This window comes from Globicephala melas, chromosome 3, assembly GCF_963455315.2.
Source record: "Globicephala melas chromosome 3, mGloMel1.2, whole genome shotgun sequence".
In the NCBI taxonomy this organism is placed as follows: Eukaryota; Metazoa; Chordata; class Mammalia; order Artiodactyla; family Delphinidae; genus Globicephala; species Globicephala melas.
The window spans coordinates 25,977,199-25,993,656 of NC_083316.1; the positions used below are offsets into that span (position 1 = coordinate 25,977,199).

Genomic DNA, 16,458 nt, shown 5'->3' on the forward strand with positions numbered 1-16,458 from the left:
CTGATTCGTCAAGAGAAGTTGCAAATTCAGAATTTTTGCATGGAAGACACTGATTCCTAGATGTTGGCAAATGATATCCCCCCACTTTTTTTTTTTTTTTTTGTCCCCAGCCAGCACCTTTCGGAGGGCCTGGCTCCAGTTTGGGACCTCTGATTTACATGTCAGACTTTTCCCCACTGAAGCAAATAGGTACATTTATCTTGAAATTGCAAGGAGATCTAGCTGCTTTTCATTAAAAAGAGGACCTTTGCATCCTGCTTTTATTCTCTAGCATTTGCTTTCCACTGTCCTGCTTTCATTTGAGTGGGAACCCCAGGGTTACTAGTATTAATCTGTGCCTGAATGCCAACTCCATGTGGCATAAGCGCTTCTATAGCTTGCCTTGAACTCTGTATAACGGGCTTTTTATTTTCCTCCAGGAGTGGTTTAAATGGAGTCTTCTGCAAAGCATAATTGGTTTTAAATTGTAGGTTTAATAATAATGATGTTGGGCTTAATGTAGTGCTTTTCGGCTTCTGCTGGCAGCCCTTGGCAGCCAGTCACTCATCAATCTGTATCCCTCTCTCTCCTCAGAAGGGGACAGCTGTTAGGGACCTGAGTCCCCTCACCACGTCCTGCTATGGACCACAGGGATGAGGCGGCCAAATGCCCGCTGCAGCCGGGGGCCGCTAGAGGAGAGCAAAGCCGATGGGCATAGGGGTCCGAGGCTGGACCATCAAGGCTCTTTGTTGTCTTTTTCCTCTCTTTCTTTGCCTTTGGGTCACCCCACAGCTCATTAGGAATTCTTTTGGAAGATGAGCAGAGGAATGCAAATCCCAAAGTTTTGCTTCTGTATAGAAGGTTTAATTGAGAAGATATATTAACTTAATTGGTTATCATCAGGCTTCTAGCTTCTTTCTGTACTTTAAATAACTTTTTTTCGTTTTCTTTTGCCATGGCCAATAAAGTGTCCCTTTAAAAGATTAAATCTTGTACTTTGGACTCTCCAAGTGGAAAGAGCTCTGGTTCAGAAATCAGAGAGCCAGGACTCTGATTATGACTCTTTCTAGAATGACCTGCATAAACTTAAATACAATACTCACTTCTCCTAACCTCATTTCTGAAGCATTGGATGGATGAGTAGATTAAAGTACACGACCACCAATGTCCCTTCCAGTGCTTGTGATAGAGGACTTAAGTGTTTCTGTGAAATGACACCCAACTCCTCCTTGGATGACATTTGGTGTGTTTCAGAAGTCAATAAAAATGCCAATCTACATATGTCATACAAAAGACTAACTGAGGCTTGGACAAGTGAGGGCTTGTTCAGCGAAAACTCAGTGTTTGTGTTATAAAAAGCGCAGAGAAGGATGTTGGTATCGTGTGATGTGGAGCGTCCTGCTTGAAAATTACAGGCAGCGCAGTCAATGACAGGGGAGCAGCACCCGTGGCCAGCTGACGACCGCCCTTTGGAGGTTTCCCAGGGTCCACCCTTTGGACAAACCACAGACGTTCAGAACTTGTGGTCTAGTTCACCATCGATGATGACAAGCAGCTCCTCGTTTGTTTTGGGGTCTGAACTGCCTTGGCTTCGACCACCATTTCTAGATGGCTTTTTGTTTTTGTTGTAGACAGGAGCAAATTATAACGTGGGAAGAATGGATGAGGGTAAAAATGGAAACATGAAGCCTGAAGAAGTTTCTCTGGGCTTGGAAGTCTGCGGTGGCCATTTGGACCAGCGTTTTGGAGGAAGTGGTGCTTGCAGAGTTTGAAGGTAGCACACGTAGAATACCTGATTTTATACAACTGTCACCTGCAAAAAGCTGAACAGACAGCTGTATTCTGCCTCGCCCTCTCTTCTCTTTTGAGCACACTTTGCTCCTCGAGGCTCCAAGTCAGTGCATCAGTAGACTTTGCCATCTATATACCACTTTCAGTCTTTTTTCTTAATCTAGGTGGGTTGTTATATTTTTTTGTAGGGGAAAACGGACAACCAAAGTTAACAGGCTTTGTTCTCTCAAAATAAACATTCTTAAAAAGGACTGAACCAGGGGCTTCCCTGGTGGCGCAGTGGTTTAAGAATCTGCCTGCCAATGCAGAGGACGTGGGTTCGATCCCTGGTCCGGGAAGATTCCACATGCCATGGAGCAACTACTCCATGGCTCCATGTGGAGCCCGTGCGCCACAACTACTGAGCCTGTGCTCTAGAGCCCACGAGCCACAACTACTGAGCCCCTGTGCTGCAAGTACTGAAGCCTGCATGCCCTAGAGCCTGTGCTCCGCAGCAAGAGAAGCCGCCGCAAGCCGCCGCAATGAGAAGCCCATGCACTGCAGTGAAAGAGTAGCCCCCGCTCGCCGCAACTAGAGAAAGCCCGTGCACAGCAACAAAGACCCAACGCAGCCAAAAATAAATAAATAACATAAATAATTTTTTTTTAATTAAAAAAAAAAAGGACTGAACCTAACATGAAAGATAGACGTGGTGGAAGGGAAACCATGTCCTCCTTTTCCAGAAACAATTTGCCAATCTTTCTGTGAAATGGAATAACAGCTTCTGAGGGGCAGATATTAGCAGCTGGTGAAGACAACCCGGCCCGCTGTGCAGCGAGGGGAGAGGAAGGATGGGCAGAGCAGGCTGGAATACAAGGCTATGTGCTCAGTGCTCTAAAGAGCTGGACGTGGAGTAAACAGCCGCCCACATTGATTCCAGTTCTGAGAATTAGGGCCCAAATTTTGAGGTCTACAGATTAGGTACAGAAGACTGTTGTCTTCAGATTTCTTAAAAAGCCTTCACTGTTAAATTGCTGGCCACTAAGGTGTTAATGGCTGTAATTTAGGCCTCCAGATGCGCCCAGGGCTGCACAGGAATGGGATATGGAATAGTTTCATTCTGATGGAGAAACGCAAGGACAGCACTAAACGAAGACGGGTTCAGGTGAAGCATTGCAGGAAGAGGCGGCCGGGTGCCTCCAGGACCTGGCGTGTGTCTGCATGTGCCTGTGTGGAGCGAAAGGTCACGTGCTTACCGTTGACATAAGAGACCTTTGGGAATGAGGCTCGGGGTTGAGATGGCGTTGAGAAACTGTCAGAATTTTTCTAAAGGCTGTCAGCTCCCTGAGGGTGAGGACCATTTCATTTGTTTATCACCACATCCCCAGCACCTACCAACCAATATTATTTTTCATTACTATTTGGTGGATAATTAGATAAAAGGAAGGGGGAGAGGAGCTGGGGAAGACCTCACACCAGCCCTGCCCAGCCATCCCATTGGCCCACGCGGAGGCCTGTTCACGCTGCGGGTCTGTGGCCGGGTCATCCATGGTGACACTCTAGGGCTTGGTGGAGGAACAGACCTCGCCTGGATGCTTAAAGCAGAAAAAGCATTTATTGTGCTGAGCAGCCCACGAAGCCAACGGGCCCTGAAGATCAGAAGGGAGGAATCCAGGTGGACTGCATGGTGACAGCCAGGCGGCTTACAGGACTGGTCTGGGGATGCTGGGCTGACTCGGCACCCACGACACTGCTGGGTATCCCTGGACATTGTCCTGCTGCTTCTGGCCCCTCAGTGCCGCCCCCTGCACCAAACAACTCCTAGGTCCCGAGTCCAGAGTGAGCGGTCATGCCTCCACCCACTCGTGGGCTTGGGTCCTGGCTGTCCCCGCTGCGGCCAGCCCGGCAGGAGGCGGGGCACTGCCCTACACGTGACCTGGGGGCCTCCTTCCAAGTTGCTGGAGCAGGGTGGCCCTGCTGGGGAGGCCAAGGGAAAAATCACAATGTCCCCTGGGGGCAGGAGTTGGAAGAATCCTCAGTATGATGAGTAATCCAGTTAGCTAAGCAAATATGAAGAAACAAAATAAAAACAGCCCTGTATGCATCTTAGACTCTTATTTTGTTTTGAATCAAGGGCGACAAGGGCCAGCAGGTTACAGTGTATTAAGAACGTTAATGGCAGTTCCCAGGGGCTAGGACAGCTTCCTGGCTGATGGGACACTCAGCGCATTCTTAAAGAGAAGTCTCAGTGTGAAAGAGAATGGTCAGGGCGGTTTTGCTGTTGGCTCGACCCCACCAGAGCTTTGGCGGGTTTCCGCATCCCGGGTACGCACGAGGTCCGCCCTGACCCTGTCCCTTTCCTCCCGAGGAGCCACCAGCTGCGCGGGACGGTGCTTTTTCTGGGAGCCTCACGTCAAGAGAAGGGGTCAGCCGGGGCCCGTCGGCCCAACCTCGCGCCCTGTGAAGTGCTCCGGCTTCTGAGGGTGAATTAACGCTTGTTTTTATTGTGCTGTTCATTCCAGCTCCTGCCTATCTCCCTAATTCATTCCGCATGTCTGGTCCCTTCTGCCCGAGGCGGTCACTGCCCGGGGGGGGGGGGGGGGGAGGTGGGGGTGGGGGGGGCGGGGGGGAGGCGGGAGGTGCGGTGGCTCCTCTCTTTTGTGTGTCTTGTCAGCCTGTCTGCTGGCAGCTCTGTCCACGAGCTCCCTGGGTTCACAGGCGCCTCTCCTGGGAGGTGCCTCCTCCCGTTCTCACCCACAGTGGAGTGGAAACTTTTTGAGTGCCTGGACCTTAAGGCACTTGTATTTTATATCTTCTCTGAGCCTGACACTTAGCAGGGGCTCAACAAATCTCGTTCAGTCTGTGAGCAATTCGAAGCACTGGCGTGCTACCCGCCTTCAGCCTCCACGCCGGGGAGGGCGGAGCAGGGTCAGGCAGCCCCTCCAGCCCAGGGGGTACCGTGACGGGACACCCCAGAGCTCAGACGGTGGAGGAGGTGCCCAGGTTCTGGTCTGGGGGTGCAGCACACCTAAGGGGGGGCCTTGACATGTCTGCATGGCTCCGGGGCTGGGGACGCGGGACGTGATGGGAAGGTGATGGCCACTGGGAGGATATACCTTCTCACGCGTGGACCCTGGACGGGCCTACCTGATGCAATCCCGTGGTCATGTGTCATCTTCAAGTGGGAAATCCTCTAATTTTGAGTTTTCCAAAATGTGTTTGTTTTTTCTTTAACATCTTTGTTGGAGTATAACTGCTTTACAATGTTGTGTTAGTTGCTGCTGTATAGCAAAGTGAATCAGCTATACGTATACATACACCCCCATATCCCCTCCCTCTTGCGTCTCCCTCCCTCCCACCCTCCCTATCCCACCCCTGTAGGTGGTCACAAAGCACCGAGCTGATCTCCCTGTGCTGTGCGGCTGCTTCCCACTAGCCATCTATTTTACATTTGGTAGTATTTATAAGTCCATGCCACTCTCTAGGCAGGCAGGAAAACTCTTCAAAATGTGTTTTTTGGAAGAGTTTTCCTGCCTGCTTCCCTCCCTCCCTTCCCTTTCTTCCTCCCTTCCTTCCGCTTTCCCTTCCCTTCTTAACCTGTCCTTTCCATCTTCTCTCTCCCAAAGCAGAAGGGCAGAGAAGGCACCCCAGGTGGATAAATGTGTCCATTTCAGAATTTACCCATTTCCTCCTAAAGTATGGAAGGGTGTGGTCTCTGCCCTAAAAACAAAATGCTAGGGCTTCCCTTGTGGCGCAGTGGTTGAGAGTCCGCCTGCCGATGCAGGGGACACGGGTTCGTGCCCCGGTCTGGGAAGATCCCACATGCTGCGGAGCGGCTGGGCCCGTGAGCCATGGCCGCTGAGCCTGCGCGTCCGGAGCCTGTGCTCTGCAGCGGGAGAGGCCACAACAGTGAGAGGCCCGCGTACCGCAAAACAAAACAAAACAAAAACCCCCAAAATGCTAGAGGAATAAAGTGTCAGAGCAACAGCTCCACTCTTCCCAAACGGCCTCCGCCTCTCCGTCCTCGCTCCCACCCCCCACCTGTTTCCAGCTGGTTCTCACCCTCTATGAGCCATTAGCTTTGCCCCAATTCTAACCCCATTAGCAAGACTCATACAGCCCGTGATCAGCGAGCCCCCGGGGCCAGAACTTCTAATCATCAGCCCCCGCCTCCCTTGGTCTGCGCCCACCCACTCCCCCAGTCTCTTACTCTGTCGTTTCCGCTGTTGTTATTTCTGGGTGCCTGGGAGCAAACAGCGTGACTAGCTGCTGCACAGTCAACGTGTGTTGGGACCACCCTATTCATAACCGCACTGTGTTTTAACAAGGATGCCTTTGAACAGCTGTCAGTGCACACACACCAGGCTCTTTGAGGAGGCTTCCAGGGGAGCAAATCTTCCTAGTATGAAATTAAAAGATCAGTTCTTTGTTCCTTCACCCAAAACTTTGGTTTAGCCTGATTGGCTGGCCCTCTCCCTGAAGCCCAGCATGTGGTCCATGGAACGTTGTTAGGTGCTTCTAGTGAGTAAGGTTTGGGAAAACACAGTTAAACACACCTAAAATCTCTTTACCAAGGGGCTTCTCAGAAGTATTAATAGGTTAAGTTCGGTGATGGCAGGGGCCATATCTTTGTTCTTCATTCCGATGGCTAAAAATGAAAAATGATCAAAAATGAGAAAATGCGTCATGAATTTCCAAGAGGAGATATGGTTTACGGCCTCTTCCGACTTCAGGACCCAGCATTTGCAGAGCATCTCCCAGGAGAGCCTTGAGGGCATCTTGCTCTAGGCGAAGCAGGCGGGAGGGGTGGGGAGTGTGTTTCTTGGCCAATATTTCATCTCCTTAAGGAAGCGGAGTAGGAGTGGAGGAAGGGTTGCCCTTAATGGATAAAGTGGCCATTGGAGTGGTGGCTCTTACGTTGAACTCAAGCAGAATTGCATTGAAACATGTATTTACGGAGCATCCATCATGCACTGGGAGTGATTCTTAGGAAATGTGCAGGCAATGTGCTGGGTGCTTGAACAATAGTGAACCAAACATAGTTCCGGGTGTGAAATAACTTCAACAGTTTCCATGAAACAAGCCTAGAGGAATAATCAGAGAACTATGAAAGACAATATATGCTGGTGAACTGAGCCATATGATACCAAAAATAAGTGGTATGAACAGTGAAAATAGGGGAAAAATTGGACATGCCTAGGGTTATCAGGATGACATTTGGGAGGAAGTGGAACCAGATGTCAAAGAATGGGAGGGATATGGATTGTAGAGCAGCCGAATGTAATTGTCCCAAGGGATCCCAAGAGTTCTTTGTTTTGTCCACACTTAGGTATCCTAAGCACTTCATCCCCAGCACACAGTAGCTGCAATAACATTTGTTAAATGAGTGATATGGTGGAGGAGGGAGGAAGGGCATTTCAGAAGCCAGCAGCGGAGCAGAAGCTCTGGGGTGGGAATGTGTTTACTCTGTTGATGATGTGAGCAGCAGTGGGGTGGGGTGGTGGGGTAGAGCCGTTAGGAGGTATTGAGTGATAAGATGGGGCCAACTTGTCAAGAGTCTTGAATGCCAGGATGGGAATTCAAATGTGATGTTGTAGATTCTTAATTTACGAAGATAACATGGGAAAGCGACCACAGGAAGAGCCACCAAAATGGAAAAATGACAACAGCAGCGGTCTGGTTATTAGCCTGATGACTGACTGCACGGTAGGCAGGAGGAAATCAGACTCTTCCGAATGGGCGGTAGCAGTGAGAGTATAGCAGAAAGAATCTGAGAGACATTCTAAAGGAGAGAAATAGGTTTGGGGAAATAAAAGAGAAGGAGAAAGTAAAGACAACACCCAGAATTTGAATAATTAGAATGTTGGTACCCTTGGAGGGAAGAAACAGAGGAAGGTCTAAAAGTCCAGATTTTAGCGTAGTCAGAGCATCGCACTAGATTTGTCCTGAAGATGGTTGGAAATGTGATGTTGAAGTTTGCATGAGAGGTCTCAGAGAGGAAAAGGAGAAAGCTAAGGGCTCAGGACTGCCCCTGGTACCTCCTGCCAAAAGATGGAGTGTAAGTTTGTGGCCAAGTTGATATTTACTATGGGAGAGTTTGAAGCAGACATTGAAGGATCAGGTGTAAGAGCCAAAGAGACCTTACGGAAATTTCCTGAACCAGAATCTCCGGGCATCTGGACATCTGGATTATAAACAAGCAGATAATGGGATTCCATGGACACGATGCCTTGAAGACCGTGTCTCTGCTGCCCGCATCTCATGCCAATTGGTTAAATGTTATAGGAGAAAGGCCACTTGAATATTCACAATCCACCAGTTCATGCACACTGGCTTAATAGGCAGTTTCTTACTTTCTGGAGGTGGTCGAAATAAGTTAACTCATTCAAAAATTTTCATGGCACCAAAAGCTAAATGAGAATTCGTGAGCCGTTGTGTTGAGGCACCATGGCCAGTCAATATTTAGACAGAGCCTCTGGATATCTGTCACACGGCTTGAGGATTTTTATCTTCTTTTACTTAAAAAAAATTATTTTTTAACATAGGATTTTTAAAGTCATGAGCAGAATAATAGAATAGACTCTATTTATATTTTTGTGTAAAGACCAGACTGATTTAGCAGCAGTAATATCAGACTGAAGGGGTGACCACATTCTCTTGATTGTATATTGGGGTTAACAGGAGCCGAAGGCCTTAATGTGAGCAGGCTGAGACCAGGGCCAGACTGCGGACCTGACGCCTGGAAATCACTAGCACGGTATCCAGAATAAGAAGCACAGGGAGTCCAAGAAGCACTGTCCAAGGGCAAAGTCAGAGGTGAAGACCAGCGGGCACAGTGACAAAACCAGAATGCTGAGGGGTAGGGCAGGCACATAAGTGACCAAGACTAATTCTTTTCTGTGTGCATGTGGTAAAGTACACAAAACATAAAATTTACTGCTTAACCATTTTAAACTGGCGTTAAGTACATTGACAATTCAGTGGCATTAAGTACATTCACAATGTTGCACAACCATAACCGCTCTCTAGTTCCAGAGCTTTTTCATCGTCCCAGAAGGTAACCCTATTCCCATTAAGCAGCCCCTCCCCATCTCCCTCTCCCCAGCCCTGGCACCCACTAATCTGCTCTCTGTCTCTATGGATTTGCCTGTTTCAGATAGTTCATATCAATGAAATCATATGGCCTTCTGTAACCTGCTTCTTTCGCTTAGCATAATGTTTTCAAGGTTTATCCACATGGTAGCACGTGTCAGAATATCATTCCCTTTTTATGGTTGAATAATATTCCACTGTGTGGATATACCGCATTTTGTTTATTCATTCTTCAGCTGATGGACATTTGAGTTGTTTCCACCTGTTGGCTGTTGTGAACAGTGCTGCCATGAACACTGGTGTACAAGTTCTGTTTACACACCTGTTTTCAATTCTGCGGGGGTCTATACCTCAGAATACAAATGGTAATTCTGTGTCAGCTCCTTGAGAAATTGACAAACTTTTCCAGAGAAGCTGCACCACTTTACCTGCCCCTCAGCAATATGTGAGGGTTCTAGTTTCTCTACATCCTCACCAACATGTGTTTGACTAATTCTTCTTGTAAGTTTCACAGCCAGGTGCTTTCTCCAGGGCCAGGGACGGACCCCAGTGGGGTGACCTCCAGTGGTCTTCAAGACCCAGCTCTCTGTGACCGCAGCCATGATGGTGATCGATGGAGAGGACAGGCCTCAGCCAGATGCCTCAAGTTCGGCTGCACAAGCTTGATTCATGATTTCAGCACCTTCCTGGTATCTGCCTTCCCGCTCAGTCACTCCCTCTGATGCCCGACTCACCTTCCAAAAGTTCCCAGCACATCTCATGCTAGCGTTGGCCTTTCCCTCCCTTTAGCGAGACTGCTCAACGCTTGAACCAGTTCACAGTCGTGCAGCAACTTTGATGGAAGCCATGTGTCATGGTGGTTTTGAGTACAGCTGGCTGAGTGCAATCGTTGGCCACAAATCAAAGCTCATTAGACAGAAGCATTAAATAAATCAGGACTGGGGAAGGAGGTGACTGTAAACGGAGGGCTGAATGTGAGAGATAATCCAGGCTGCTATCTCCAGTGTCTTTCCCACTTGGAGTGTTTAAACTTAGCCTGACGTTTACAGGCATTTTTCAGCCTCTTCTCCTGCCCCCATCCCCCTGCCACACACTTCCCCACAGTGATGAGCAAACTGGGAATAATTTGACTTGAAATCAAGGTGGAGCTCAGGAGAGCGGGTAATTAAGAATGTGATTTTTTTTTAAGCACTAAGGGAGTTATGAGAAATCAGAAATGCCTTTTCCCTTTGAATAAGAGCTACTGGTTTGTGAGGGCAATGACTGAGACATCACTGTCTGTGTTCTAGGAAGCTGCGGGGCGCTGAGAGTAGCCCTCAGTACTTCTTAATACCAGGGTGAAACTTGCCAGCATCATCATGACCTCTGGCTCCTGCCCACAAGGTACCTCATGCCAAGGGCTGTAGCCCCCACTGGCCCTCTGGTATTGGACTGTCAACCTGACCTGTTTCCTATGGAAAGCAGTCCCCAGTCTTCCGGGCGGGTCCCCAGCACGCAGCCCGCTGTCCACTTCAGCCGTGGAGCTCTGCCCTTACCAGCCGTGTGGTTTCTTCTTTAGGGCAGATCAAAAGAATAAAGACCCTCACCATCCTCAGTAACAACCATCGCCTACCACAAAAAGAGAGTGATGTCACAAACCGCACGGGAGGGAAAGAACTACTCTGGCCAATGAGTCATGTGAATCTTAATGATGTGTGTGCTCTTGCATATAACATGAATTTAGGAACATGGAAACTGAGGAGGTGGAGAGGAAGTGACGTCAGCAAGATGGCAGAATAGGAAGTCCCAGACACCCCTTTCCCCAGGAAGAGATCTACTCAACAACTGTACATGGACCAATTGACTTTGTGAGAAATCCAGAAACCAGTTAAGAGGTTCCTGCAACCCAGGTGGGCATGAAACCAGCTTCTTGAGGCCAGTCACGTGAGTACAAGTTGGAAGTGGCCCACAGCACACAATCAGTCTTCAAAGAATTTGAAAATAGAGGATAATAAAATATGAGATCAACGTGCAATGACTCACAGTAGAGGCCTCACATGAAAGGGGGATGGTCTGGCCCTGGAATACTGAAGACAGAAGCATTAAGGAGACAAGCCCCAGGACACTGGGCAGGGCACCTGCTGTCCACTCCTTCAACACTTCTGCTAAGGGTGACCAATGTATCAGCGCCCAGAGAGGAAACTCCTCCTACTCCTCCATGGAAGATGCTCTTTCTCTCTCCCAGAGCATCAGTGACCACACTTCCCTCTAGTTTGGAGCTTCAAACTTCAACTCTACACCCAAAAGCTAAGATTGGGAAAGGACTTTTTTTTTATTGTTTTAAGTGAAGGATTTTGAAGATGGTAATTTAAGTTACAATGAAGATAAAAAGCAATTTCCTGCCCACCACTTCTTGCCCTCTCTTCTTTTTTCCTCTTCCTCCTGCCCTATTCGCTGAAAAATGCAGCTTGAGAAAATATGACCCCGGGGAACAGTGGATGTGAGAAAGCTGTGTACCCTGAGCTGAAAAGCAATTAGCTGCCCCTGAGCAGTCTCGGAGCAAGCAGAGGCGTGTCCCTGAGGCAGGAAGACATCATCATGATTTAGTTCTGTGTTGGTTGGTTTGCTGACAGCGTGCTGTGTGTCCTCGGGTCCCATAAGAAATGGCTGTTGAAGACCGAGGTCACCGCTTCGCCCAGCTGGACCATATCTTTGCAGTGACCCGAGGGTCAGTGAGTAAGAAAGAGAAGGCTGAGGCCAGCTATGACCTTGAATATGTATCCAGCTGTGAGCTGCTGCCTAGGCTTCAAAATGGTAAATTAAGATTATGCCTGCTTGGTTTTTGCTTCTTTATGTTTAAAAAAGAAAAACTCCCTTTATAGTCCTATATCCCATAGTCTGAAACTTGGAAGCCCACATCTGAAAGATGCTAATAAATATAAAAAAGACTTCCATGGTCAGTAAGCTTTAACAGCACTGGTGAAGGCCTTAAGCAGGTGTCTACAGTACAGGACTGCTCAGAGCCTCCAGTAGGAATTTTGACTCTAGGAAGGGTGTGCAGCAGACAGCAGTTCTCAAATGTACCTGATTATGGAACCCTCTTCAGTCTGGTGGCTCTTGGAACTGTCATTCAGTAGAACATGTCTGGCAGCTCTGTACCTGTTCCTCAGTTCAGACCTTTCATTGTCCGAGTTGATCTTTCAAACTAGATGACTCAATACCTTGTATACATTTCTCTTCTACATGATGGTTTTGACCCATTTTGACGATGTTTTATAAAAGATCCATCCACCAGCTCGAAGAGGAGGCCTATTTAAAGGTTTCAGATGGCCTTACCATCTGCAGCTTTGATGAGGACAGAGGCCCAGAGAGATGAAATAGTCGCCCATGGCCACACTACCGGCCAGGCAGCGCAGATCTGGGCAGTGTGAGCATGTAGTGCCTGCCTGCAGGCTCAGGGTCCTCCCTCAGGCCCTCACTTTTCCATGCATGATCTCCTTTGAGCCTGAGGTCATGGCTCATTGTCTTGCTTCCTGCTTTGTTCCTTTTTTTTTTTTTTTTTTGCAGTACAAGGGCCTCTCACTGTTGTGGCCTCTCCAGTTGCATAGCACAGGCTCCGGTCGGGCAGGCTCAGCGGCCATGGCTCACGGGCCCAGCCGCTCCGCGGCATGTGGGATCTTCCCGGACCGGGGCACGAACCCGCGTCCCCTGCATCAGCAGGCGGACTCTCAACCACTGTGCCACCAGGGAAGCCCCCTGGTTTGTTCTTAACCCATACTTCTTGAGAGGATTTATCCAGGTCCCTTATGCCAACTGGTATTTAGCCATTTTCCCTTTGTCCCAATCTAGGTAGCGAGATCCCTCGCCAGATATTTTTTGGTGACATATTTGAAGGCAGAGTAATACATTGGGAACAACCAGGTCCACTCCTTTGGAACAGTGGCTTCTTTACTAGCCTATCTTTTCACCTGTGAGATCAGTGCTTCCTTCTGAGTTGTTGCACCTAGAGCCTTGGTTCAGCCAATGGCAAGAGGATAGGTGGTACCAGGTGCATGGAACCAGGTCCTGGAGTTAGGTCTCTGTCCACCGGGAGAGGTGGGCAGGATTTCATATCATAGAGATCTACGAATAGCACGCTGTGGTTCAGGCAAACAGCTGCACCAGGGTCTCCAAAGGCTGGTGGAACTCAGTGAAGGGCGGGCTGACAGGCAACTTGCAACACACTCCAGCTGTCAGTGCAAGAGGCAGGGCGGTCTTCAAGATGCTAAGATGGGAAGTAGCAAGAGATAGATGAGGCTCGGTGGTTAGAACTGAGAGCACGATCAGGACCGAAGCAGCGACGGGGGATGAACTGGTGCGGAGTCTAGGGGTATATACTGCTGAGCCGCTCTCCAGCCTTTCCTGCCAGATGTTAACGGCTGCCCCGACAATTACTGACGGTGCTGAGCAGGGGTAGGTAGAGGGCTGGAGGGATCACAGGGGCTCACACGTAGGGAGAGGCGAGAGGCTGAGGCTGAGAACCCACAGCGCCCTCTGCTTCCGCTCGTGCAACACTTGTAATTCCCAATCTTCACACTCACAAATTCTCTAAAGATGGGGACAACGCCTGTTTTGTTCACCTTTGTACTGCCTGAGCACGGCGCTGCCCCTGCGGTTCTCAGTAAATGCTTTCAGAAATGAATGAGTGAATGAATTGGAACTATTTAACAGTAGTGGAATTAAGTCTGCACAGGAGGCGATGCTCAAGGAGCTTGAATTCTGTGTCCTTACATTGGAGAGGGTGGATGTGTGCTTGTGAGTACCTGCCGGACACGGTGATTTTCCAGACCCCTCAGGCTTGAGTGGCTTGTCTTTGAGTCAGCGCTGACCAGACAGCCTGGATGGGGCATGAAGCTCAACTAACCTGGATGGAGGCCAACATAGTTGGCTTCCGAGGCTGCAAATCTGTTTCTAGTTTGAACAATTTGTCCAGTAAACATTCAACAGGCTCTGTTTCACCTCACTGAGGATAAAAGGGAAGCTTTGGATCGGAACCCTAGAGCCAGACTTCAGACCAGCAGCGACGTTTCAAAAATCACCAAGCAAATGTTTTCCAATTACCCATTGTAATTTGTCATTTCGATATCAGAAAAGGACAGCCGATCAGACATTAAAAAGTGCACAGCCTCCGAGTTTACAAATAGGACCAAAAAAATCAATATCAATTTAATTTTGACTAATTGAGTGAGGTTTCCACCCAGGCTAGGAGGCTGACTTTTATTTTTAAATTGTTCCTCCTGATATTATAAATTCCTGTTGTGTTCTGATTCACTGAAAAATGGAAGAAGTCAGTTAATTTTTAATGCAAGATGCAGAGTTTGGATGTGCCTGAGTGGCTTTCGGAGTGTGGCAGGGCTCCAGCGAGGCCAGAGTCCACAGTCACAGGACACAGGCTATGGTAAGGAATTTTGGAGTCACTTAGCTCATCAATAATGTCTTGATTCTTGTTGATGAAAACTTTTGGACTAAATGCTAATTAATGCCTTTCAAGGAACCAGATCTGGATTTTGTTGTTGTTTTTCCTTGAGCTCAGTGAAGTTTCTTACGGGTCCCCCAGTGAAGTCCTTATAACTTATCTGCCCTCTTCGGTCATTTCACCAAGACTTACATGCTCTGGCAGGCTGACGCTGACTCTTTGCAAAAATGAAAGACATGTCACTGAAAATACTCATCAGGCTCAAGGAAAAGCATTGTGAGTTTTGCATAATCACAAACAAAGGAAAGTAGGTCCCATTTGGAAGCTGTTCTGTCTGTGGAAGAAATAGAAAAGAGGGGGGCTTCCCCAGTGGCACAGTGGTTGAGAGTCCGCCTGCTGATGCAGGGGACGCGGGTTCGGGACGCGGGTTCGTGCCCCGGTCCGGGAAGATCCCACATGCCGCGGAGCGGCTGGGCCCGTGAGCCGTGGCCGCTGATCCTGTGTGTCCGGAGCCTGTGCTCGGCAATGGGAGAGGCCACAACAGTGAGAGGCCCAGGTACTGCAAAAAAAAAAAAAAAGAAAAGAAAAGAGGATGAAGAAGAAGTGTCAGATGATTTAGTTTTATCGCGGCTTCTTAAGCCCAAGCAGTGGTGTCAGAGGCCTGGGATCTGACCTCACTCTCACACTCTTGTGTCTCCCCCAGGCTAGAAGAAAGCCTGTGCAAGTCAGGCTCCGTGAGATGTGTGGGCCAAAGGGAACCAATGGAGTCAATGGATGTATCCCTCATGTGTGCTTCAGCGAGTCTCATGTGCATTTGGGAGGGGAGACAGTGTTTGGGGGCTTATCTGGGGTTGGGAATTCATTCTGAGTGGCTGTAGTCTAGGTAGCCCAGGGGCACTCCCTGTTCACTGGCTATGGTTGGCTGTCAGCGGGGGTTAGAAATTGTAAACAGGGCTAGGATACTCAGAAGGCCCAGAACAGGCGCTAACTCACCTGGTCTTTAGGGCTCTGGGATTCCTTGGACAAGGCCAGATTCCTTGAGAGAGGCGCTCATAGCAATGGCCATCCCAGAATTGTCTGATACAAACGAAATCCAGTGGCTTGGAGAGCTCTACACACTTGCATTCAGAGGGAAGCTTTGTGTGTAAAGTAACAAACCAAGGCAGTTTCTCTGCTGTACCTGCAGCTTTCTTAGACTTTCAGTGTTAGGAAAAAAAAAAAGCAACTGTGCTGTGAATGGCCTCAGCTCTGGGTCTTGCCTTCTGTCTTTTCACTTTCTTTTGCCTATCATTTTCATTTTTTCAGTGTACCTCGCTTTTTGCAGGAGTTGTGGTCTTGAAAATTTTGCACGGTTTCTTTTGTGTGTGTGTGTAAAGCAGAGTGTGTGGTTAAATCATTAGAGAAGCTTGCTGTTAAAGGAGACATTGCAACGATGCAATTTGTAAAAGGAAGAATTCTTCGGTTGCACAAATAAGCACAATTTAATGGAACTGCTCGGGAATGAGCTTTGAGTCTAATGTATTTGTTCATAAATTGGGACCTTCTGTGACAGTAGATGAAATCCTGCCACTCTGTATTTGACAAAAGAGGAAGTAGAGAGTGATATAGGGCTTGTCTGTGACTATTTTATTATTCATGTAACTATTCAGAACTCTTGGCGGGGGGGGTTGCCAGTCTCTGTGTGGTTGCTGCAGTGTATTTTGGTGTTTATCTTGTGCATAGCTATCTTGTCCTCCCTAAGTTTATCAGCAGCATCTTTAGTAACTTTGAGTCAGGGCAGACTCGGCATAGGGCACTGAGTTTATTACAGTCTATTCCATCCCAGGTCAATGGGGGTGTTTTGGCAGTTCCCAGGACCACCAAAGTCGGTGTGGATTTGCACCGTGCGGAGAGGCAGAGGATGTGGAGGGAAGACAGAGTCTGGCAGGTCTGCTGTTGGGTTGGCCAGCATCCATGGACAGGAAATCTAAGTCAAGAAGGAGGCGAATGCAGGTGGTGGAGCCAGGTCCAAATTGAAAACGAGTAGATCATTTCCTCACTGGCAAGAGCCAGGGCTGTGGTAGACCAGAAAGATAGGAGTGTTTCATGAGGCCAAGGTCAACTGCCTGCCAAGTCAAAGGACGGTTGAAGCAAGAGTGGCTGTGGGCATAGTGGAAAGACCTGGCCCTTCCACTCACTTCCAC

The 16,458-nt window shown here is 48.6% G+C and overlaps 1 protein-coding gene across 4 annotated transcripts in view; it reads left to right on the forward strand.

Moving 5' to 3' along the window:
• PDZD2 (PDZ domain containing 2) overlaps positions 1-16,458 on the forward strand; it is a 377,542-nt gene that overhangs the window by 102,140 nt on the left and 258,944 nt on the right. The window contains exon 1 of one of the 4 annotated variants that reach the window (XM_060295695.1): positions 11,529-11,634. The exons of the other annotated variants lie outside the window; for them this stretch is intronic. The gene's annotated coding sequence lies outside the window, so the exon portion shown is untranslated. Of the gene's footprint in view, positions 1-11,528; positions 11,635-16,458 lie in introns of those variants that run through there. 4 annotated transcript variants of the gene reach the window in all.